The 25,282-nt window shown below is 39.8% G+C and overlaps 7 pseudogenes; all 7 read left to right on the top strand.

Annotated features, from left to right (window-relative positions):
* Positions 1-2,932: 2,932 nt before the first annotated feature.
* On the top strand, positions 2,933-3,105 carry LOC146171425 (U2 spliceosomal RNA; annotated as a pseudogene).
* A 4,013-nt stretch (positions 3,106-7,118) lies between these two features.
* On the top strand, positions 7,119-7,289 carry LOC146171424 (U2 spliceosomal RNA; annotated as a pseudogene).
* A 5,423-nt stretch (positions 7,290-12,712) lies between these two features.
* Positions 12,713-12,885, top strand: LOC146171423 (U2 spliceosomal RNA; annotated as a pseudogene).
* Positions 12,886-16,844: 3,959 nt separating this feature from the next.
* On the top strand, positions 16,845-17,015 carry LOC146171422 (U2 spliceosomal RNA; annotated as a pseudogene).
* Positions 17,016-17,800: 785 nt separating this feature from the next.
* LOC146171421 (U2 spliceosomal RNA) lies at positions 17,801-17,975 on the top strand (annotated as a pseudogene).
* Positions 17,976-21,960: 3,985 nt separating this feature from the next.
* On the top strand, positions 21,961-22,131 carry LOC146171420 (U2 spliceosomal RNA; annotated as a pseudogene).
* A 1,564-nt stretch (positions 22,132-23,695) lies between these two features.
* LOC146171419 (U2 spliceosomal RNA) lies at positions 23,696-23,868 on the top strand (annotated as a pseudogene).
* The last annotated feature ends 1,414 nt before the right edge of the window (positions 23,869-25,282 follow it).

The raw sequence follows: 25,282 nt of genomic DNA, 5'->3' as shown, positions 1-25,282 counted from the left end.
AGACGACGATGGCGGCGGCCACCATGAGGCAACTGCCACCCAGGGAGCACTAACTGATTCTCTTTCTGATGAACTGGAGTGCGAGGGCATACTCGTCGACCACACCAGGCGCCTCCGGTGTTTGCTGCGTGAGCCTGTGTCTGCTGAGGGTTGGGATGGTTTTCTTTCCATCTTGGAGGAGGCCATCACCGAGGTTGGAAAGGCGGTAAAGCTGCCAAAGGCTCCGGCCGGAGGTAAGCCGCGCCGTCCGACCAACCCCGACAACGCTCAGCAGATCCAGTCTCTTTACCGCAGGAATCGCCGCCGAGCAGTACGCCTGATTGTGGACGGCGAGTCGCCTATGTGCACGGTTCCTTTACAGGATCTCGAGAACCACTTCACTGCAATGTGGGGCCCCAAGGAGGTGGACACCAGCCTTCTTCTCAACAAGGCCAAGAGCAGCGACCTCACGGAATTCCCTCTGGACAAGTTCACCGAAGAGGAGGTCCTGACGAAGCTGAGGAAATGTGAGAACACCGCGCCCGGCAACGACCGAAGCACCTACCAGCACTGGAAGACGACAGACCCTGAAGCAGCCTTCCTGACAGCAGCATTCAACGCCTGCCTCAAGTTCAAGAGAGTGCCCCCAGCATGGAAGGAGTCCCGGACCATCCTCATCCACAAGAAGGGACCTGCGGAGGACGTCACGAACTGGCGCCCCATCGCACTCGGGTCGACGATTTCAAAGCTGTATGCTGGGTGTCTCGCCACTCGGCTGCAGCGATGGATCGCTGAACACGAGCTGCTCTCTCGTTGTCAAAAGGGGTTCCTGCCGCACGATGGTGTGTTTGAGCACAACTTCGTGCTGCAGGAGCGCCTTGACGCAGCGAGGGGTGGCGGTGGGGAGCTGTGCGTGGCGTTCCTTGACTTCAGCAACGCCTTTGGATCTGTCGCCCACAACGCCCTCATCGACGCACTACGTGGAGCAGGCGCCGGCAGCGACTTCTGTTCGATCGTCGCTGACCTCTACAGGGACAACACCACCACCATCATAGGACAAGAAGGATCAACACGGCTGATCGACATTTCTGCAGGGATTCGACAGGGATGCCCACTGAGCGGGCTCTTGTTTAATTTTGTCATTGACCCTGTTTTGCGTGCTGTGCAGGGAGGCGAGAGGCAGCACAACATCCTGGCCTACGCCGATGACCTCACCCCCCTGGCCAATGACCCGGAGATGCTTCAAGCCCGCATTAATACTGTTGAATCCCTTTCTTCTAGGCTGGGACTACAGCTTAACCCAGCGAAGTGCCGCACTCTTCATCTGAGCGGCAAAACACCGGTTGGTACAAGACTGACTCCTTTCTTTATTGCAGGAGCTGAGATCCCAATTATCCAGGATTTTGAAAGCCAGACGTTCCTGGGCCGCCCTGTGGGGTTCAACGTCTTCCCGGACAGAGCTACTGTAGACCAGGCCATCAACACCGGCCGCCGCCTGCTTAGCTCAATGCTCGCCCCTTGGCAGAGATTGGACGCTGTGAAAACATTTGTATATCCAGCGCTCAATTTCTCCATGCGGTGCGGTGTGTTGGGCAAGTCAGAGTGGGCGCGCCTCGACGATGCACTGCGGCCACTAATCAAAAAATCCCTTTATCTTCCAGGAACCGCAGCCAATGAATACCTCTACGGCAGCGCAGCATCGGGCTCGGTCGGCATCCCCCTCGCAGCGGAGCTGAGCGACATCTGCCGCATTGACAATGCATTTAAGCTCCTCTCCTCTCTTGATCTAGAGGTGCGAGATCTAGCGCTGCATGCCGTTACTGCCATCACGACGAAGAGACTACGCCGACCAGCCACGGATGAGGACATCGCTGCCTACCTGACAGGGGAGACGGAGGGAGACTTCCGAGCTAGGGCAACGCAGCTTCAGTCTGTATGGACGGAGGCTCGCAAGGCTTCCCGGCGCCTGGCGGTCACGTGGGAGATGCAGGAGGGGGGCCCCAGCATCACTCGCGCCGACGTGACCGTCACGCAGAAGCAGCGCACGAAAGTGGTGAGGACACTTCGGAGCATCGCTATGCGCGCACGAGATCACAATCTCCACGAAAAGCCTAACCAGGGGAAAGTGATGGAGTGCGTAGCAGCCGACCGTAGCAGTTCCCACTTCATGAGGACGGGGCGCTTCACTCGCTTCTGCGATTGGCGCTTCGTGCACCGTGCGAGGCTGAACCTGCTGCCCCTCAACGGAGCCAGGCCGTGGGATGTCGCTGCTGACCAGCGGTGTCGGAGATGCGGGCAAGACAAGGAATCCCTCCCGCATGTTCTCTGCCACTGCATGCGCCAGAGCGTCGCCTACACCAGCCGACACAACAGGATCGTCGACCGGCTGAAGACAGCCGCTGAGAAGCGATTCACCGTCACCCATGAGAACCGGCCCGTGGGTGACACGAACCTCCGCCCAGATCTTGTTCTGGCGCGCGGGGAAACGGCGATTGTCATTGATGTCACATGCCCCTTTGACAATCGCAAAACCGCCTTCGATGCTGCACGGGAGAGTAAGGTCGCCAAGTACGAACCCGTTCGCCAATACCTGCTCCGGAAATTCCAGGGGGTCAGCATTGAGGCAGTCGTTGTTGGGGCCCTGGGCTCCTGGGACCCCAACAATGACAAAGTGATGAGGCGCCTCTGTAGCAAACGCTACATGCGTCTCTTCAAGAAGCTGGCGGTGAGCGATACCATCGCAGCTTCTCGTGAAGTCTATGCTAAACACGTAGCTGCAAATTGAAGGGCTCGCACTTCGGTGGACTTCAGCAGCTCGAGTTAGAAAGACTTCCTACACGCACAACAATACACTCACCCCACAGCAGGAATAAAACTTTACAGATGAGATTTCCCCTAAAAAGGAATGAACAACAACAGTAGGTGTCTGCAATAAAACTGCTAGGAAATGTACAAAACATTTCTGAAAAACACTCTGTTCTTAACAGCTTAATATCTGTTACGGGTTCTAATTGTACCCATGATATTAAACTGATTTTTGTAGCGCGGCGGAGTGTTCGGGGCTTGCTCCAACTCCGCCACGGGTCGACCCGGTACTGCACTACTTCCGGGACCGGCCCAGCATCTCCCCCTTTTGGGGGGAGAAGGCACAATTGAAAAAAAAACAGAAAAACTGCTTTGTTTTGTTCTAGAAATTTTTGGACTTTTTTTTTCCGACTTTTTTTTCCGACTTTTTTTTCCGACTTTTTTTTCCGACTTTTTTTTCCGACTTTTTTTTCCGACTTTTTTTTCCGACTTTTTTTTTCCGACTTTTTTTTCCGACTTTTTTTCCGACTTTTACTGTTATGTGGTTGGTTTTACAGAGTGTAGTAATTATTTACGCAACTGTAAATAATTATTAATAATTGTTTATGTAGCCAATGTGGTTGGTTTTACAGAGTGTGGTAATAATTAGTAAGTATACTATGCAACTATAAATAATTAGTAATAAAAGTTTACCTAGCCATTGTGGTTGGTTTTACAGTGTGGTAATAATTAGTAATTATATTTACGCAACTGTAAATAATTAGTAATAATAGTTTACCTAGCAATTGTGGTTGGTTTTACAGAGTGTGGTTATAATTAGTAATTATATTCACGCAACTGTCAATAATTAGTAATAATTATTTACGCAACTGTAAATAATTATTAATAATTGTTTATGTAGCCAATGTGGTTGGTTTTACAGAGTGTGGTAATAATTAGTAAGTATACTATGCAACTATAAATAATTAGTAATAATTGTTTATCTAGCCAATGTGGTTGGTTTTACAGTGTGGTAATAATTAGTAATTATATTTTCGCAACTGTAAATAATTAGTAATAATAGTTTACCTAGCCATTGTGGTTGGTTTTGCAGAGTGTGGAAGTAATTGGTAATTATATTTACGCAAATGTAAATAATTAGTATTAAAAGTTTACCTACCCATTGTGGTTGGTTTTACAGTGTGGTAATAATTAGTAATTATATTTACGCAACTGTAAATAATTAGTAATAACAGTTTACCTAGCAATTGTGGTTGGTTTTAAAGAGTGTGGTTATAATTAGTAATTATATTCACGCAACTGTCAATAATTAGTAATAATTGTTTACCTAGCCAATGTGGTTGGTTTTAAAGAGTGTAGTAATTATTTACGACTGTAAATAATTATTAATAATTGTTTATGTAGCCAATGTGGTTGGTTTTACAGAGTGTGGTAATAATTAGTAAGTATACTATGCAACTATAAATAATTAGTAATAAAAGTTTACCTAGCCATTGTGGTTGGTTTTACAGTGTGGTAATAATTAGTAATTATATTTACGCAACTGTAAATAATTAGTAATAATAGTTTACCTAGCAATTGTGGTTGGTTTTACAGAGTGTGGTTATAATTAGTAATTATATTCACGCAACTGTCAATAATTAGTAATAATTATTTACGCAACTGTAAATAATTATTAATAATTGTTTATGTAGCCAATGTGGTTGGTTTTACAGAGTGTGGTAATAATTAGTAAGTATACTATGCAACTATAAATAATTAGTAATAATTGTTTATCTAGCCAATGTGGTTGGTTTTACAGTGTGGTAATAATTAGTAATTATATTTTCGCAACTGTAAATAATTAGTAATAATAGTTTACCTAGCCATTGTGGTTGGTTTTGCAGAGTGTGGAAGTAATTGGTAATTATATTTACGCAAATGTAAATAATTAGTATTAAAAGTTTACCTAGCCATTGTGGTTGGTTTTACAGTGTGGTAATAATTAGTAATTATATTTACGCAACTGTAAATAATTAGTAATAACAGTTTACCTAGCAATTGTGGTTGGTTTTACAGAGTGTGGTTATAATTAGTAATTATATTCACGCAACTGTCAATAATTAGTAATAATTGTTTACCTAGCCAATGTGGTTGGTTTTAAAGAGTGTAGTAATTATTTACGACTGTAAATAATTATTAATAATTGTTTATGTAGCCAATGTGGTTGGTTTTACAGAGTGTGGTAATAATTAGTAAGTACACTATGCAACTATAAATAATTAGTAATAATTGTTTATCTAGCCAATGTGGTTGGTTTTACAGTGTGGTAATAATTAGTAATTATATTTTCGCAACTGTAAATAATTAGTAATAATAGTTTACCTAGCCATTGTGGTTGGTTTTGCAGAGAGTGGAAGTAATTGGTAATTATATTTACGCAAATGTAAATAATTAGTATTAAAAGTTTACCTAGCCATTGTGGTTGGTTTTACAGTGTGGTAATAATTAGTAATTATATTTACGCAACTGTAAATAATTAGTAATAATTGTTTACCTAGCCAATGTGGTTGGTTTTACAGAGTGTAGTAATTATTTACGCAACTGTAAATAATTATTAATAATTGTTTATGTAGCCAATGTGGTTGGTTTTACAGAGTGTGGTAATAATTAGTAAGTATACTATGCAACTATAAATAATTAGTAATAATTGTTTATCTAGCCAATGTGGTTGGTTTTACAGTGTGGTAATAATTAGTAATTATATTTTCGCAACTGTAAATAATTAGTAATAATAGTTTACCTAGCCATTGTGGTTGGTTTTGCAGAGTGTGGAAGTAATTGGTAATTATATTTATGCAAATGTAAATAATTAGTATTAAAAGTTTACCTAGCCATTGTGGTTGGTTTTACAGTGTGGTAATAATTAGTAATTATATTTACGCAACTGTAAATAATTAGTAATAATTGTTTACCTAGCCAATGTGGTTGGTTTTACAGAGTGTAGTAATTATTTACGCAACTGTAAATAATTATTAATAATTGTTTATGTAGCCAATGTGGTTGGTTTTACAGAGTGTGGTAATAATTAGTAAGTATACTATGCAACTATAAATAATTAGTAATAATTGTTTATCTAGCCAATGTGGTTGGTTTTACAGTGTGGTAATAATTAGTAATTATATTTTCGCAACTGTAAATAATTAGTAATAGTTTACCTAGCCATTGTGGTTGGTTTTGCAGAGTGTGGAAGTAATTGGTAATTATATTTACGCAAATGTAAATAATTAGTATTAAAAGTTTACCTAGCCATTGTGGTTGGTTTTACAGTGTGGTAATAATTAGTAATTATATTTACGCAACTGTAAATAATTAGTAATAATTGTTTACCTAGCCAATGTGGTTGGTTTTACAGAGTGTAGTAATTATTTACGCAACTGTAAATATTTATTAATAATTGTTTATCTAGCCAATGTGGTTGGTTTTACAGAGTGTGGTAATAATTAGTAAGTATACTATGCTACTATAAATAATTAGTAATAATTGTTTATCTAGCCAATGTGGTTGGTTTTACAGTGTGGTAATAATTAGTAATTATATTTTCGCAACTGTAAATAATTAGTAATAGTTTACCTAGCCATTGTGGTTGGTTTTGCAGAGTGTGGAAGTAATTGGTAATTATATTTACGCAAATGTAAATAATTAGTATTAAAAGTTTACCTAGCCATTGTGGTTGGTTTTACAGTGTGGTAATAATTAGTAATTATATTTACGTAACTGTAAATAATTAGTAATAACTGTTTACCTAGCCAATGTGGTTGGTTTTACAGAGTGTAGTAATTATTTACGCAACTGTAAATAATTATTAATAATTGTTTATGTAGCCAATGTGGTTGGTTTTACAGATTGTGGTAATAATTAGTAAGTATACTATGCAACTATAAATAATTAGTAATAATTGTTTATCTAGCCAATGTGGTTGGTTTTACAGTGTGGTAATAATTAGTAATTATATTTTCGCAACTGTAAATAATTAGTAATAATTGTTTACCTAGCCAATATTGAGTAATTAGTGCAATAACCAGGACATAGCATATAAATAATTATTTACTTATTTATTTCCTTTTTAATTAGTAACTGCTCATTGATTGACATATGGACATATAAGCTATGCATTTGCACATACTGTGGTGTTGCTCTGTGATTGGTCGACACCTCCACGACGTCTTCCCTTCGCGACCAATAAGTGCTGTGGCAAAAATGTGACACTTTTGCTAACGACAACTATGAGGCAATAAAGGCTTTTGCCTTAATAGCAGTAGGTATCTGCAATAAAGCATTGCTTGCAAATGTACAAAACATTTCTGGAAAACACTGTTTTAACAGCTTGATATCAGTTGCCAGTTGTAATTTGTAACCCTGACATTATACTATTTTTTGTAATGCGGCAGAGCATTCTGGGCTTGCTGTACCTCTGCCACGGGTCTACCCGGTACTGCACTACTTCCGGGACTAGCTAAGCGACTCACGGTTTTTGGGGGAGGACAATCACAACTCAAAGATGAGGCCAACTAACTTTTTTCATTCGAGCTCACTGCTATCCATGTGCCTAACACAGCAATCCTCTCAATGCCTGTCTTATTGCATTGTTGGGCGCCTCGTGCATGCAGTGACACCTTGGGTTACTTTTTCCGCATGTCATTGCATGTGAGTCCATTATTTGAGGCAATAAAGAATGGTTTGATTAAGAATCCCCTTCAAGGGATGTGTCGAGATTTGGTAAACCATAGCTCAAGTGCTACAAACAAAAAACGGTGGACCGACGCTGTTTCTGCAACAACCGATAAGTGGCACCACTTGGGCATACATTTTTGATGGGATCGAACTGCAGTTCCTTGTCAATTTATCGCTTCTCGGCCTTTTGGCTAAGATCAAAGTGTAGTAATCCTGGACCCCTGGACCCCCTGCTGTTCCTGGACCCCCTGCTGACCCTGGACCCCTGGACTCATGGACCATCCGGACCTGCTGTTCTTGGAACCCCTGCTGTCCCTGGATTCCCGGTTGCTGTGAGAGCTTGGTGAGAGCTCTCTTTTTTTACTAGTTCATTTAGTGTTTCCTATCCCCATTGTCGGCTTGTTTATGTAGTATCTGGCAGTGTTTTTTGTCCTTCAAGTGTTCTTTTTTCTTATTTGCTAGTTTTTTTTTTTTTTTTTTTTTTTTTTTTTTTTTTCTTGTTCTTTAACCTCTCCGTTCTGTTTGTGCTCACATTCTTTGCAATCGGTTTATTCATGTAGTGCTTTCTGCCCTTAAACTTTTTTTTTCTTTTTCCGTCTTTGCTAGTTTTTTTTTTTTTTTTTACTTTTTTGTTTGTGTTCAAATTCTTTGCCATCCTTGTTGGTTTGTTCATGTAGTATCTGCCGCTGTTTCTCGCCGGTTGTGCCTTTAATTATTATTATTTTATTACTTTTTGTTGCATTGCCACCAGTTTTTTTTTTTTTTTTTTTTTTTTTTTTTTTTGAGAGCTTAGTGCGAATTCTTTGCATGTGTGCCCTTTTATTTTAGTTGAGGTGCTGATTTATTGGGTTCCTGCAATGTGATTTCATTGACAAGAGCCGTTTTCCAGTCAAGTGTGGTGTTTCCCATGTTTCGCTCCCGTTAAACTTTTTTTTTTTTTTTCTTTGAGCTTGGTGAGGGCTCTTTGCCGCGTTTGCCTGGTAATTGAGTGACGATTTTTATTAGTTGCTGCGTTGCTCTTTTTCACTTGTATTGTGTTGAGGGTGATTTGTGTGTGGTGTTTACTGGTGTTTCTCTCCTGTTCAGCTCCATCTTTTGTTTTGCTTTGCTACGAGCTTGGTGAGGGCTCTCATATTGTTTTTTTTTTTTTTTGGTGTTGAGCATTCTCTTTTTTTTTTTTTTTTTCTGCGCGCACTTTGGTTTTTCAGTCTCATTATTAGTGTATGTTAGCTGTTCTTTCTGGATAGTCTTTTTCCCCGTGGGAGCTGCAGCGCTGACCTCTTCTGCGGAAGGAAATCCATTATCGCAGTATGTCGCGCGGATACACCCCGCCATTTCTTCCAGACGACCGCCGCCACTAGAAGTGATGTCATCGCCCCCGACAAGCAGCGCCTTCACCGCCAGCAGAAGCCGCATTCCAGTCCGATCGCCGTCCACCAGTCCAAGCCCGGCCAACAATGAAGAACCGCCACAGCCCGGATCGCAACCTCGCCGTGATGGGAACAGCCTTACGCTGTTCTTTCCGCTGGCGAGGACGTTCCGATGTACGGAAGAGGGATGCGCTACCGCGTACTCCCCGGTATTGTGGACGTCCAGGCGGCAGTCCCTGACTCGGCATCTCGAAAGTGAGCATGGGGTGCGCATAAGCCAGGTCACGCATTTTTGCACTCTCTGCCACAGAGAGGTCGGTCCTCGGCCAAAAGCGCATCCCTGTCTTACTGGAGAGAAGCTCGAGGTGGCCAGCACTGACTTGCACAGCCACAAGTGCGGTGATTGCCAGCTCTCTTTTCCATCGAAAAGAGGGCTGGAAAATCATCACATGTGGCACCGCAAACAGACTGCCATGCAGGGATTACCGCCTCGTCCCGTGCCACCGTTAGCGGCGACGAGAAGACTAAGAAGGACACCATCCCGGGACGCCAGACCACCGGATCTAGAGCCCCCACAAGAAGAGGACATCAGCCAAGACGCAAGGACACCACCAGCAACGCCTCAACAAGACACCAATGGGGAGGAAGCGGGCCAGGAAGAGCCACGACCGCTCACCCCCATCTCTCCTCCTCCAGAGAGCAGCACCACAACGAGAGCAGCAACACCAGCACTAATTTTTCCCACCTCCCCATCCCAGCAGGATGACCAGGGAATTCCCGTGCCTGCCAGCAGCACACCCAACAGCAGCAGGGAGATGGAGAATTCACAAGATTCTCCTTCCTTGCAGGCAGGCGACGGACTACAGGCTCACATGTCAACAATCAGCGAGGAAAGCAATACATCGCAGCTTCAAGACGACGACGGCGGCGGCCACCATGACGCAACTGCCACCCAGGGAGCACTAACTGATTCTCTTTCTGATGAACTGGAGTGCGAGGGCATACTCGTCGACCACACCAGGCGCCTCCGGTGTTTGCTGCGTGAGCCTGTGTCTGCTGAGGGTTGGGATGGTTTTCTTTCCATCTTGGAGGAGGCCATCACCGGGGTTGGAAAGGCGGTAAAGCTGCCAAAGGCTCCGGCCGGAGGTAAGCCGCGCCGTCCGACCAACCCCGACAATGCTCAGCAGATCCAGTCTCTTTACCGCAGGAATCGCCGCCGAGCAGTACGCCTGATTGTGGACGGCGAGTCGCCTATGTGCACGGTTCCTTTACAGGATCTCGAGAACCACTTCACTGCAATGTGGGGCCCCAAGGAGGTGGACACCAGCCTTCTTCTCAACAAGGCCAAGAGCAGCGACCTCACGGAATTCCCTCTAGACAAGTTCACCGAAGAGGAGGTCCTGACGAAGCTGAGGAAATGTGAGAACACCGCGCCCGGCAACGACCGAATCACCTACCAGCACTGGAAGACGACAGACCCTGAAGCAGCCTTCCTGACAGCAGCATTCAACGCCTGCCTCAAGTTCAAGAGAGTGCCCCCAGCATGGAAGGAGTCCCGGACCATCCTCATCCACAAGAAGGGACCTGCGGAGGACGTCACGAACTGGCGCCCCATCGCACTCGGGTCGACGATTTCAAAGCTGTATGCTGGGTGTCTCGCCACTCGGCTGCAGCGATGGATCGCTGAACACGAGCTGCTCTCTCGTTGTCAAAAGGGGTTCCTGCCGCACGATGGTGTGTTTGAGCACAACTTCGTGCTGCAGGAGCGCCTTGACGCAGCGAGGGGTGGCGGTGGGGAGCTGTGCGTGGCGTTCCTTGACTTCAGCAACGCCTTTGGATCTGTCGCCCACAACGCCCTCATCGACGCACTACGTGGAGCAGGCGCCGGCAGCGACTTCTGTTCGATCGTCGCTGACCTCTACAGGGACAACACCACCACCATCATAGGACAAGAAGGATCAACACGGCCGATCGACATTTCTGCAGGGATTCGACAGGGATGCCCACTGAGCGGGCTCTTGTTTAATTTTGTCATTGACCCTGTTTTGCGTGCTGTGCAGGGAGGCGAGAGGCAGCACAACATCCTGGCCTACGCCGATGACCTCACCCCCCTGGCCAATGACCCGGAGATGCTTCAAGCCCGCATTAATACTGTTGAATCCCTTTCTTCTAGGCTGGGACTACAGCTTAACCCAGCGAAGTGCCGCACTCTTCATCTGAGCGGCAAAACACCGGTTGGTACAAGACTGACCCCTTTCTTTATTGCAGGAGCTGAGATCCCAATTATCCAGGATTTTGAAAGCCAGACGTTCCTGGGCCGCCCTGTGGGGTTCAACGTCTTCCCGGACAGAGCTACTGTGGACCAGGCCATCAACACCGGCCGCCGCCTGCTTAGCTCAATGCTCGCCCCTTGGCAGAGATTGGACGCTGTGAAAACATTTGTATATCCAGCGCTCAATTTCTCCATGCGGTGCGGTGTGTTGGGCAAGTCAGAGTGGGCGCGCCTCGACGATGCACTGCGGCCACTAATCAAAAAATCCCTTTATCTTCCAGGAACCGCAGCCAATGAATACCTCTACGGCAGCGCAGCATCGGGCTCGGTCGGCATCCCCCTCGCAGCGGAGCTGAGCGACATCTGCCGCATTGACAATGCATTTAAGCTCCTCTCCTCTCTTGATCTAGAGGTGCGAGATCTAGCGCTGCATGCCGTTACTGCCATCACGACGAAGAGACTACGCCGACCAGCCACGGATGAGGACATCGCTGCCTACCTGACAGGGGAGACGGAGGGAGACTTCCGAGCTAGGGCAACGCAGCTTCAGTCTGTATGGACGGAGGCTCGCAAGGCTTCCCGGCGCCTGGCGGTCACGTGGGAGATGCAGGAGGGGGGCCCCAGCATCACTCGCGCCGACGTGACCGTCACGCAGAAGCAGCGCACGAAAGTGGTGAGGACACTTCGGAGCATCGCTATGCGCGCACGAGATCACAATCTCCACGAAAAGCCTAACCAGGGGAAAGTGATGGAGTGCGTAGCAGCCGACCGTAGCAGTTCCCACTTCATGAGGACGGGGCGCTTCACTCGCTTCTGCGATTGGCGCTTCGTGCACCGTGCGAGGCTGAACCTGCTGCCCCTCAACGGAGCCAGGCCGTGGGATGTCGCTGCTGACCAGCGGTGTCGGAGATGCGGGCAAGACAAGGAATCCCTCCCGCATGTTCTCTGCCACTGCATGCGCCAGAGCGTCGCCTACACCAGCCGACACAACAGGATCGTCGACCGGCTGAAGACAGCCGCTGAGAAGCGATTCACCGTCACCCATGAGAACCGGCCCGTGGGTGACACGAACCTCCGCCCAGATCTTGTTCTGGCGCGCGGGGAAACGGCGATTGTCATTGATGTCACATGCCCCTTTGACAATCGCAAAACCGCCTTCGATGCTGCACGGGAGAGTAAGGTCGCCAAGTACGAACCCGTTCGCCAATACCTGCTCCGGAAATTCCAGCGGGTCAGCATTGAGGCAGTCGTTGTTGGGGCCCTGGGCTCCTGGGACCCCAACAATGACAAAGTGATGAGGCGCCTCTGTAGCAAACGCTACATGCGTCTCTTCAAGAAGCTAGCGGTGAGCGATACCATCGCAGCTTCTCGTGAAGTCTATGCTAAACACGTAGCTGCAAATTGAAGGGCTCGCACTTCGGTGGACTTCAGCAGCTCGAGTTAGAAAGACTTCCTACACGCACAACAATACACTCACCCCACAGCAGGAATAAAACTTTACAGATGAGATTTCCCCTAAAAAGGAATGAACAACAACAGTAGGTGTCTGCAATAAAACTGCTAGGAAATGTACAAAACATTTCTGAAAAACACTCTGTTCTTAACAGCTTAATATCTGTTACGGGTTCTAATTGTACCCATGATATTAAACTGATTTTTGTAGCGCGGCGGAGTGTTCGGGGCTTGCTCCAACTCCGCCACGGGTCGACCCGGTACTGCACTACTTCCGGGACCGGCCCAGCATCTCCCCCTTTTGGGGGGAGAAGGCACAATTGAAAAAAAAAACAGAAAAACTGCTTTGTTTTGTTCTAGAAATTTTTGGACTTTTTTTTTCCGACTTTTTTTTCCGACTTTTTTTTCCGACTTTTTTTTCCGACTTTTTTTTCCGACTTTTTTTCCGACTTTTACTGTTATGTGGTTGGTTTTACAGAGTGTAGTAATTATTTACGCAACTGTAAATAATTATTAATAATTGTTTATGTAGCCAATGTGGTTGGTTTTACAGAGTGTGGTAATAATTAGTAAGTATACTATGCAACTATAAACAATTAGTAATAAAAGTTTACCTAGCCATTGTGGTTGGTTTTACAGTGTGGTAATAATTAGTAATTATATTTACGCAACTGTAAATAATTAGTAATAATAGTTTACCTAGCAATTGTGGTTGGTTTTACAGAGTGTGGTTATAATTAGTAATTATATTCACGCAACTGTCAATAATTAGTAATAATTATTTACGCAACTGTAAATAATTATTAATAATTGTTTATGTAGCCAATGTGGTTGGTTTTACAGAGTGTGGTAATAATTAGTAAGTATACTATGCAACTATAAATAATTAGTAATAATTGTTTATCTAGCCAATGTGGTTGGTTTTACAGTGTGGTAATAATTAGTAATTATATTTTCGCAACTGTAAATAATTAGTAATAATAGTTTACCTAGCCATTGTGGTTGGTTTTGCAGAGTGTGGAAGTAATTGGTAATTATATTTATGCAAATGTAAATAATTAGTATTAAAAGTTTACCTACCCATTGTGGTTGGTTTTACAGTGTGGTAATAATTAGTAATTATATTTACGCAACTGTAAATAATTAGTAATAACAGTTTACCTAGCAATTGTGGTTGGTTTTAAAGAGTGTGGTTATAATTAGTAATTATATTCACGCAACTGTCAATAATTAGTAATAATTGTTTACCTAGCCAATGTGGTTGGTTTTAAAGAGTGTAGTAATTATTTACGACTGTAAATAATTATTAATAATTGTTTATGTAGCCAATGTGGTTGGTTTTACAGAGTGTGGTAATAATTAGTAAGTATACTATGCAACTATAAATAATTAGTAATAAAAGTTTACCTAGCCATTGTGGTTGGTTTTACAGTGTGGTAATAATTAGTAATTATATTTACGCAACTGTAAATAATTAGTAATAATAGTTTACCTAGCAATTGTGGTTGGTTTTACAGAGTGTGGTTATAATTAGTAATTATATTCACGCAACTGTCAATAATTAGTAATAATTATTTACGCAACTGTAAATAATTATTAATAATTGTTTATGTAGCCAATGTGGTTGGTTTTACAGAGTGTGGTAATAATTAGTAAGTATACTATGCAACTATAAATAATTAGTAATAATTGTTTATCTAGCCAATGTGGTTGGTTTTACAGTGTGGTAATAATTAGTAATTATATTTTCGCAACTGTAAATAATTAGTAATAATAGTTTACCTAGCCATTGTGGTTGGTTTTGCAGAGTGTGGAAGTAATTGGTAATTATATTTACGCAAATGTAAATAATTAGTATTAAAAGTTTACCTAGCCATTGTGGTTGGTTTTACAGTGTGGTAATAATTAGTAATTATATTTACGCAACTGTAAATAATTAGTAATAACAGTTTACCTAGCAATTGTGGTTGGTTTTACAGAGTGTGGTTATAATTAGTAATTATATTCACGCAACTGTCAATAATTAGTAATAATTGTTTACCTAGCCAATGTGGTTGGTTTTAAAGAGTGTAGTAATTATTTACGACTGTAAATAATTATTAATAATTGTTTATGTAGCCAATGTGGTTGGTTTTACAGAGTGTGGTAATAATTAGTAAGTACACTATGCAACTATAAATAATTAGTAATAATTGTTTATCTAGCCAATGTGGTTGGTTTTACAGTGTGGTAATAATTAGTAATTATATTTTCGCAACTGTAAATAATTAGTAATAATAGTTTACCTAGCCATTGTGGTTGGTTTTGCAGAGAGTGGAAGTAATTGGTAATTATATTTACGCAAATGTAAATAATTAGTATTAAAAGTTTACCTAGCCATTGTGGTTGGTTTTACAGTGTGGTAATAATTAGTAATTATATTTACGCAACTGTAAATAATTAGTAATAATTGTTTACCTAGCCAATGTGGTTGGTTTTACAGAGTGTAGTAATTATTTACGCAACTGTAAATAATTATTAATAATTGTTTATGTAGCCAATGTGGTTGGTTTTACAGAGTGTGGTAATAATTAGTAAGTATACTATGCAACTATAAATAATTAGTAATAATTGTTTATCTAGCCAATGTGGTTGGTTTTACAGTGTGGTAATAATTAGTAATTATATTTTCGCAACTGTAAATAATTAGTAATAATAGTTTACCTAGCCATTGTGGTTGGTTTTGCAGAGTGTGGAAGTAATTGGTAATTATATTTATGCAAATGTAAATAATTAGTATTAAAAGTTTACCTAGCCATTGTGGTTGGTTTTACAGTGTGGTAATAATTAGTAATTATATTTACGCAACTGTAAATAATTAGTAATAATTGTTTACCTAGCCAATGTGGTTGGTTTTACAGAGTGTAGTAATTATTTACGCAACTGTAAATAATTATTAATAATTGTTTATGTAGCCAATGTGGTTGGTTTTACAGAGTGTGGTAATAATTAGTAAGTATACTATGCAACTATAAATAATTAGTAATAATTGTTTATCTAGCCAATGTGGTTGGTTTTACAGTGTGGTAATAATTAGTAATTATATTTTCGCAACTGTAAATAATTAGTAATAGTTTACCTAGCCATTGTGGTTGGTTTTGCAGAGTGTGGAAGTAATTGGTAATTATATTTACGCAAATGTAAATAATTAGTATTAAAAGTTTACCTAGCCATTGTGGTTGGTTTTACAGTGTGGTAATAATTAGTAATTATATTTACGCAACTGTAAATAATTAGTAATAATTGTTTACCTAGCCAATGTGGTTGGTTTTACAGAGTGTAGTAATTATTTACGCAACTGTAAATATTTATTAATAATTGTTTATCTAGCCAATGTGGTTGGTTTTACAGAGTGTGGTAATAATTAGTAAGTGTTATGCAACTATAAATAATTAGTAATAATTGTTTATCTAGCCAATGTGGTTGGTTTTACAGTGTGGTAATAATTAGTAATTATATTTTCGCAACTGTAAATAATTAGTAATAGTTTACCTAGCCATTGTGGTTGGTTTTGCAGAGTGTGGAAGTAATTGGTAATTATATTTACGCAAATGTAAATAATTAGTATTAAAAGTTTACCTAGCCATTGTGGTTGGTTTTACAGTGTGGTAATAATTAGTAATTATATTTACGTAACTGTAAATAATTAGTAATAACTGTTTACCTAGCCAATGTGGTTGGTTTTACAGAGTGTAGTAATTATTTACGCAACTGTAAATAATTATTAATAATTGTTTATGTAGCCAATGTGGTTGGTTTTACAGATTGTGGTAATAATTAGTAAGTATACTATGCAACTATAAATAATTAGTAATAATTGTTTATCTAGCCAATGTGGTTGGTTTTACAGTGTGGTAATAATTAGTAATTATATTTTCGCAACTGTAAATAATTAGTAATAATTGTTTACCTAGCCAATATTGAGTAATTAGTGCAATAACCAGGACATAGCATATAAATAATTATTTACTTATTTATTTCCTTTTTAATTAGTAACTGCTCATTGATTGACATATGGACATATAAGCTATGCATTTGCACATACTGTGGTGTTGCTCTGTGATTGGTCGACACCTCCACGACGTCTTCCCTTCGCGACCAATAAGTGCTGTGGCAAAAATGTGACACTTTTGCTAACGACAACTATGAGGCAATAAAGGCTTTTGCCTTAATAGCAGTAGGTATCTGCAATAAAGCATTGCTTGCAAATGTACAAAACATTTCTGGAAAACACTGTTTTAACAGCTTGATATCAGTTGCCAGTTGTAATTTGTAACCCTGACATTATACTATTTTTTGTAATGCGGCAGAGCATTCTGGGCTTGCTGTACCTCTGCCACGGGTCTACCCGGTACTGCACTACTTCCGGGACTAGCTAAGCGACTCACGGTTTTTGGGGGAGGACAATCACAACTCAAAGATGAGGCCAACTAACTTTTTTCATTCGAGCTCACTGCTATCCATGTGCCTAACACAGCAATCCTCTCAATGCCTGTCTTATTGCATTGTTGGGCGCCTCGTGCATGCAGTGACACCTTGGGTTACTTTTTCCGCATGTCATTGCATGTGAGTCCATTATTTGAGGCAATAAAGAATGGTTTGATTAAGAATCCCCTTCAAGGGATGTGTCGAGATTTGGTAAACCATAGCTCAAGTGCTACAAACAAAAAACGGTGGACCGACGCTGTTTCTGCAACAACCGATAAGTGGCACCACTTGGGCATACATTTTTGATGGGATCGAACTGCAGTTCCTTGTCAATTTATCGCTTCTCGGCCTTTTGGCTAAGATCAAAGTGTTGTGAGACCAAATGGGCTAACGATGCCGACATTGTTGTATTGATGACCACATGTAACGCGCGTTGGATCATAACATGTATGCATGTACATCCCCCCCCTTTTTTTTTCCCTTTCCCCTTCTAGTGCATTGGGATGGAGAGATTTGAGTGGTTCTCCCATTATTATTGTATATCCCTTTTTTGTACCAATTGATTGAAATTGTATAAAGGATAAGCAGACTCTGATACGAAGATAAGACTGTTAATGTAAAGTGACTTACAACATCTGTATTGTATTGGCACATTATTCGGTATCCTTTACATATAAGTGTATGTATATTGTGGTTCACATTGTCAATGTATCGTGCTCTATCAGTTTGGAAGTCAATAAACTTCTCTTTGTCTGTCTGTAGTATCTGTTCTTAACAGCTTAATATCTGTTACGGGTTCTAATTGTACCCATGATATTAAACTGATTTTTGTAGCGCGGCGGAGTGTTCGGGGCTTGCTCCAACTCCGCCACGGGTCGACCCGGTACTGCACTACTTCCGGGACCGGCCCAGCATCTCCCCCTTTTGGGGGGAGAAGGCACAATTGAAAAAAAACAGAAAAACTGCTTTGTTTTGTTCTAGAAATTTTTGGACTTTTTTTTTCCGACTTTTTTTTCCGACTTTTTTTTCCGACTTTTTTTTCCGACTTTTTTTTCCGACTTTTTTTTCCGACTTTTTTTTCCGACTTTTTTTCCGACTTTTACTGTTATGTGGTTGGTTTTACAGAGTGTAGTAATTATTTACGCAACTGTAAATAATTATTAATAATTGTTTATGTAGCCAATGTGGTTGGTTTTACAGAGTGTGGTAATAATTAGTAAGTATACTATGCAACTATAAATAATTAGTAATAAAAGTTTACCTAGCCATTGTGGTTGGTTTTACAGTGTGGTAATAATTAGTAATTATATTTACGCAACTGTAAATAATTAGTAATAATAGTTTACCTAGCAATTGTGGTTGGTTTTACAGAGTGTGGTTATAATTAGTAATTATATTCACGCAACTGTCAATAATTAGTAATAATTATTTACGCAACTGTAAATAATTATTAATAATTGTTTATGTAGCCAATGTGGTTGGTTTTACAGAGTGTGGTAATAATTAGTAAGTATACTATGCAACTATAAATAATTAGTAATAATTGTTTATCTAGCCAATGTGGTTGGTTTTACAGTGTGGTAATAATTAGTAATTATATTTTCGCAACTGTAAATAATTAGTAATAATAGTTTACCTAGCCATTGTGGTTGGTTTTGCAGAGTGTGGAAGTAATTGGTAATTATATTTACGCAAATGTAAATAATTAGTATTAAAAGTTTACCTACCCATTGTGGTTGGTTTTACAGTGTGGTAATAATTAGTAATTATATTTACGCAACTGTAAATAATTAGTAATAACAGTTTACCTAGCAATTGTGGTTGGTTTTAAAGAGTGTGGTTATAATTAGTAATTATATTCACGCAACTGTCAATAATTAGTAATAATTGTTTACCTAGCCAATGTGGTTGGTTTTAAAGAGTGTAGTAATTATTTACGACTGTAAATAATTATTAATAATTGTTTATGTAGCCAATGTGGTTGGTTTTACAGAGTGTGGTAATAATTAGTAAGTATACTATGCAACTATAAATAATTAGTAATAAAAGTTTACCTAGCCATTGTGGTTGGTTTTACAGTGTGGTAATAATTAGTAATTATATTTACGCAACTGTAAATAATTAGTAATAATAGTTTACCTAGCAATTGTGGTTGGTTTTACAGAGTGTGGTTATAATTAGTAATTATATTCACGCAACTGTCAATAATTAGTAATAATTATTTACGCAACTGTAAATAATTATTAATAATTGTTTATGTAGCCAATGTGGTTGGTTTTACAGAGTGTGGTAATAATTAGTAAGTATACTATGCAACTATAAATAATTAGTAATAATTGTTTATCTAGCCAATGTGGTTGGTTTTACAGTGTGGTAATAATTAGTAATTATATTTTCGCAACTGTAAATAATTAGTAATAATAGTTTACCTAGCCATTGTGGTTGGTTTTGCAGAGTGTGGAAGTAATTGGTAATTATATTTACGCAAATGTAAATAATTAGTATTAAAAGTTTACCTAGCCATTGTGGTTGGTTTTACAGTGTGGTAATAATTAGTAATTATATTTACGCAACTGTAAATAATTAGTAATAACAGTTTACCTAGCAATTGTGGTTGGTTTTACAGAGTGTGGTTATAATTAGTAATTATATTCACGCAACTGTCAATAATTAGTAATAATTGTTTACCTAGCCAATGTGGTTGGTTTTAAAGAGTGTAGTAATTATTTACGACTGTAAATAATTATTAATAATTGTTTATGTAGCCAATGTGGTTGGTTTTACAGAGTGTGGTAATAATTAGTAAGTACACTATGCAACTATAAATAATTAGTAATAATTGTTTATCTAGCCAATGTGGTTGGTTTTACAGTGTGGTAATAATTAGTAATTATATTTTCGCAACTGTAAATAATTAGTAATAATAGTTTACCTAGCCATTGTGGTTGGTTTTGCAGAGAGTGGAAGTAATTGGTAATTATATTTACGCAAATGTAAATAATTAGTATTAAAAGTTTACCTAGCCATTGTGGTTGGTTTTACAGTGTGGTAATAATTAGTAATTATATTTACGCAACTGTAAATAATTAGTAATAATTGTTTACCTAGCCAATGTGGTTGGTTTTACAGAGTGTAGTAATTATTTACGCAACTGTAAATAATTATTAATAATTGTTTATGTAGCCAATGTGGTTGGTTTTACAGAGTGTGGTAATAATTAGTAAGTATACTATGCAACTATAAATAATTAGTAATAATTGTTTATCTAGCCAATGTGGTTGGTTTTACAGTGTGGTAATAATTAGTAATTATATTTTCGCAACTGTAAATAATTAGTAATAATAGTTTACCTAGCCATTGTGGTTGGTTTTGCAGAGTGTGGAAGTAATTGGTAATTATATTTATGCAAATGTAAATAATTAGTATTAAAAGTTTACCTAGCCATTGTGGTTGGTTTTACAGTGTGGTAATAATTAGTAATTATATTTACGCAACTGTAAATAATTAGTAATAATTGTTTACCTAGCCAATGTGGTTGGTTTTACAGAGTGTAGTAATTATTTACGCAACTGTAAATAATTATTAATAATTGTTTATGTAGCCAATGTGGTTGGTTTTACAGAGTGTGGTAATAATTAGTAAGTATACTATGCAACTATAAATAATTAGTAATAATTGTTTATCTAGCCAATGTGGTTGGTTTTACAGTGTGGTAATAATTAGTAATTATATTTTCGCAACTGTAAATAATTAGTAATAGTTTACCTAGCCATTGTGGTTGGTTTTGCAGAGTGTGGAAGTAATTGGTAATTATATTTACGCAAATGTAAATAATTAGTATTAAAAGTTTACCTAGCCATTGTGGTTGGTTTTACAGTGTGGTAATAATTAGTAATTATATTTACGCAACTGTAAATAATTAGTAATAATTGTTTACCTAGCCAATGTGGTTGGTTTTACAGAGTGTAGTAATTATTTACGCAACTGTAAATATTTATTAATAATTGTTTATCTAGCCAATGTGGTTGGTTTTACAGAGTGTGGTAATAATTAGTAAGTATACTATGCAACTATAAATAATTAGTAATAATTGTTTATCTAGCCAATGTGGTTGGTTTTACAGTGTGGTAATAATTAGTAATTATATTTTCGCAACTGTAAATAATTAGTAATAGTTTACCTAGCCATTGTGGTTGGTTTTGCAGAGTGTGGAAGTAATTGGTAATTATATTTACGCAAATGTAAATAATTAGTATTAAAAGTTTACCTAGCCATTGTGGTTGGTTTTACAGTGTGGTAATAATTAGTAATTATATTTACGTAACTGTAAATAATTAGTAATAACTGTTTACCTAGCCAATGTGGTTGGTTTTACAGAGTGTAGTAATTATTTACGCAACTGTAAATAATTATTAATAATTGTTTATGTAGCCAATGTGGTTGGTTTTACAGATTGTGGTAATAATTAGTAAGTATACTATGCAACTATAAATAATTAGTAATAATTGTTTATCTAGCCAATGTGGTTGGTTTTACAGTGTGGTAATAATTAGTAATTATATTTTCGCAACTGTAAATAATTAGTAATAATTGTTTACCTAGCCAATATTGAGTAATTAGTGCAATAACCAGGACATAGCATATAAATAATTATTTACTTATTTATTTCCTTTTTAATTAGTAACTGCTCATTGATTGACATATGGACATATAAGCTATGCATTTGCACATACTGTGGTGTTGCTCTGTGATTGGTCGACACCTCCACGACGTCTTCCCTTCGCGACCAATAAGTGCTGTGGCAAAAATGTGACACTTTTGCTAACGACAACTATGAGGCAATAAAGGCTTTTGCCTTAATAGCAGTAGGTATCTGCAATAAAGCATTGCTTGCAAATGTACAAAACATTTCTGGAAAACACTGTTTTAACAGCTTGATATCAGTTGCCAGTTGTAATTTGTAACCCTGACATTATACTATTTTTTGTAATGCGGCAGAGCATTCTGGGCTTGCTGTACCTCTGCCACGGGTCTACCCGGTACTGCACTACTTCCGGGACTAGCTAAGCGACTCACGGTTTTTGGGGGAGGACAATCACAACTCAAAGATGAGGCCAACTAACTTTTTTCATTCGAGCTCACTGCTATCCATGTGCCTAACACAGCAATCCTCTCAATGCCTGTCTTATTGCATTGTTGGGCGCCTCGTGCATGCAGTGACACCTTGGGTTACTTTTTCCGCATGTCATTGCATGTGAGTCCATTATTTGAGGCAATAAAGAATGGTTTGATTAAGAATCCCCTTCAAGGGATGTGTCGAGATTTGGTAAACCATAGCTCAAGTGCTACAAACAAAAAACGGTGGACCGACGCTGTTTCTGCAACAACCGATAAGTGGCACCACTTGGGCATACATTTTTGATGGGATCGAACTGCAGTTCCTTGTCAATTTATCGCTTCTCGGCCTTTTGGCTAAGATCAAAGTGTAGCGCTGCATGCCGTTACTGCCATCACGACGAAGAGACTACGCCGACCAGCCACGGATGAGGACATCGCTGCCTACCTGACAGGGGAGACGGAGGGAGACTTCCGAGCTAGGGCAACGCAGCTTCAGTCTGTATGGACGGAGGCTCGCAAGGCTTCCCGGCGCCTGGCGGTCACGTGGGAGATGCAGGAGGGGGGCCCCAGCATCACTCGCGCCGACGTGACCGTCACGCAGAAGCAGCGCACGAAAGTGGTGAGGACACTTCGGAGCATCGCTATGCGCGCACGAGATCACAATCTCCACGAAAAGCCTAACCAGGGGAAAGTGATGGAGTGCGTAGCAGCCGACCGTAGCAGTTCCCACTTCATGAGGACGGGGCGCTTCACTCGCTTCTGCGATTGGCGCTTCGTGCACCGTGCGAGGCTGAACCTGCTGCCCCTCAACGGAGCCAGGCCGTGGGATGTCGCTGCTGACCAGCGGTGTCGGAGATGCGGGCAAGACAAGGAATCCCTCCCGCATGTTCTCTGTCACTGCATGCGCCAGAGCGTCGCCTACACCAGCCGACACAACAGGATCGTCGACCGGCTGAAGACAGCCGCTGAGAAGCGATTCACCGTCACCCATGAGAACCGGCCCGTGGGTGACACGAACCTCCGCCCAGATCTTGTTCTGGCGCGCGGGGAAACGGCGATTGTCATTGATGTCACATGCCCCTTTGACAATCGCAAAACCGCCTTCGATGCTGCACGGGAGAGTAAGGTCGCCAAGTACGAACCCGTTCGCCAATACCTGCTCCGGAAATTCCAGCGGGTCAGCATTGAGGCAGTCGTTGTTGGGGCCCTGGGCTCCTGGGACCCCAACAATGACAAAGTGTTGAGGCGCCTCTGTAGCAAACGCTACATGCGTCTCTTCAAGAAGCTGGCGGTGAGCGATACCATCGCAGCTTCTCGTGAAGTCTATGCTAAACACGTAGCTGCAAATTGAAGGGCTCGCACTTCGGTGGACTTCAGCAGCTCGAGTTAGAAAGACTTCCTACACGCACAACAATACACTCACCCCACAGCAGGAATAAAACTTTACAGATGAGATTTCCCCTAAAAAGGAATGAACAACAACAGTAGGTGTCTGCAATAAAACTGCTAGGAAATGTACAAAACATTTCTGAAAAACACTCTGTTCTTAACAGCTTAATATCTGTTACGGGTTCTAATTGTACCCATGATATTAAACTGATTTTTGTAGCGCGGCGGAGTGTTCGGGGCTTGCTCCAACTCCGCCACGGGTCGACCCGGTACTGCACTACTTCCGGGACCGGCCCAGCATCTCCCCCTTTTGGGGGGAGAAGGCACAATTGAAAAAAAACAGAAAAACTGCTTTGTTTTGTTCTAGAAATTTTTGGACTTTTTTTTTCCGACTTTTTTTTCCGACTTTTTTTTCCGACTTTTTTTTCCGACTTTTTTTTCCGACTTTTTTTTCCGACTTTTTTTTCCGACTTTTTTTCCGACTTTTACTGTTATGTGGTTGGTTTTACAGAGTGTAGTAATTATTTACGCAACTGTAAATAATTATTAATAATTGTTTATGTAGCCAATGTGGTTGGTTTTACAGAGTGTGGTAATAATTAGTAAGTATACTATGCAACTATAAATAATTAGTAATAAAAGTTTACCTAGCCATTGTGGTTGGTTTTACAGTGTGGTAATAATTAGTAATTATATTTACGCAACTGTAAATAATTAGTAATAATAGTTTACCTAGCAATTGTGGTTGGTTTTACAGAGTGTGGTTATAATTAGTAATTATATTCACACAACTGTCAATAATTAGTAATAATTATTTACGCAACTGTAAATAATTATTAATAATTGTTTATGTAGCCAATGTGGTTGGTTTTACAGAGTGTGGTAATAATTAGTAAGTATACTATGCAACTATAAATAATTAGTAATAATTGTTTATCTAGCCAATGTGGTTGGTTTTACAGTGTGGTAATAATTAGTAATTATATTTTCGCAACTGTAAATAATTAGTAATAATAGTTTACCTAGCCATTGTGGTTGGTTTTGCAGAGTGTGGAAGTAATTGGTAATTATATTTACGCAAATGTAAATAATTAGTATTAAAAGTTTACCTACCCATTGTGGTTGGTTTTACAGTGTGGTAATAATTAGTAATTATATTTACGCAACTGTAAATAATTAGTAATAACAGTTTACCTAGCAATTGTGGTTGGTTTTAAAGAGTGTGGTTATAATTAGTAATTATATTCACGCAACTGTCAATAATTAGTAATAATTGTTTACCTAGCCAATGTGGTTGGTTTTAAAGAGTGTAGTAATTATTTATGACTGTAAATAATTATTAATAATTGTTTATGTAGCCAATGTGGTTGGTTTTACAGAGTGTGGTAATAATTAGTAAGTATACTATGCAACTATAAATAATTAGTAATAAAAGTTTACCTAGCCATTGTGGTTGGTTTTACAGTGTGGTAATAATTAGTAATTATATTTACGCAACTGTAAATAATTAGTAATAATAGTTTACCTAGCAATTGTGGTTGGTTTTACAGAGTGTGGTTATAATTAGTAATTATATTCACGCAACTGTCAATAATTAGTAATAATTATTTACGCAACTGTAAATAATTATTAATAATTGTTTATGTAGCCAATGTGGTTGGTTTTACAGAGTGTGGTAATAATTAGTAAGTATACTATGCAACTATAAATAATTAGT

The sequence above is a fragment of the Amblyomma maculatum genome, unplaced genomic scaffold (genome assembly GCF_055883805.1).
Source record: "Amblyomma maculatum isolate TAMU_Amacu unplaced genomic scaffold, ASM5588380v1 scaffold_23, whole genome shotgun sequence".
Classification (NCBI taxonomy): Eukaryota; Metazoa; Arthropoda; class Arachnida; order Ixodida; family Ixodidae; genus Amblyomma; species Amblyomma maculatum.
Note: the sequence above shows the minus strand (reverse complement) of the source record. Positions and strands in the feature narration are given on the sequence as shown.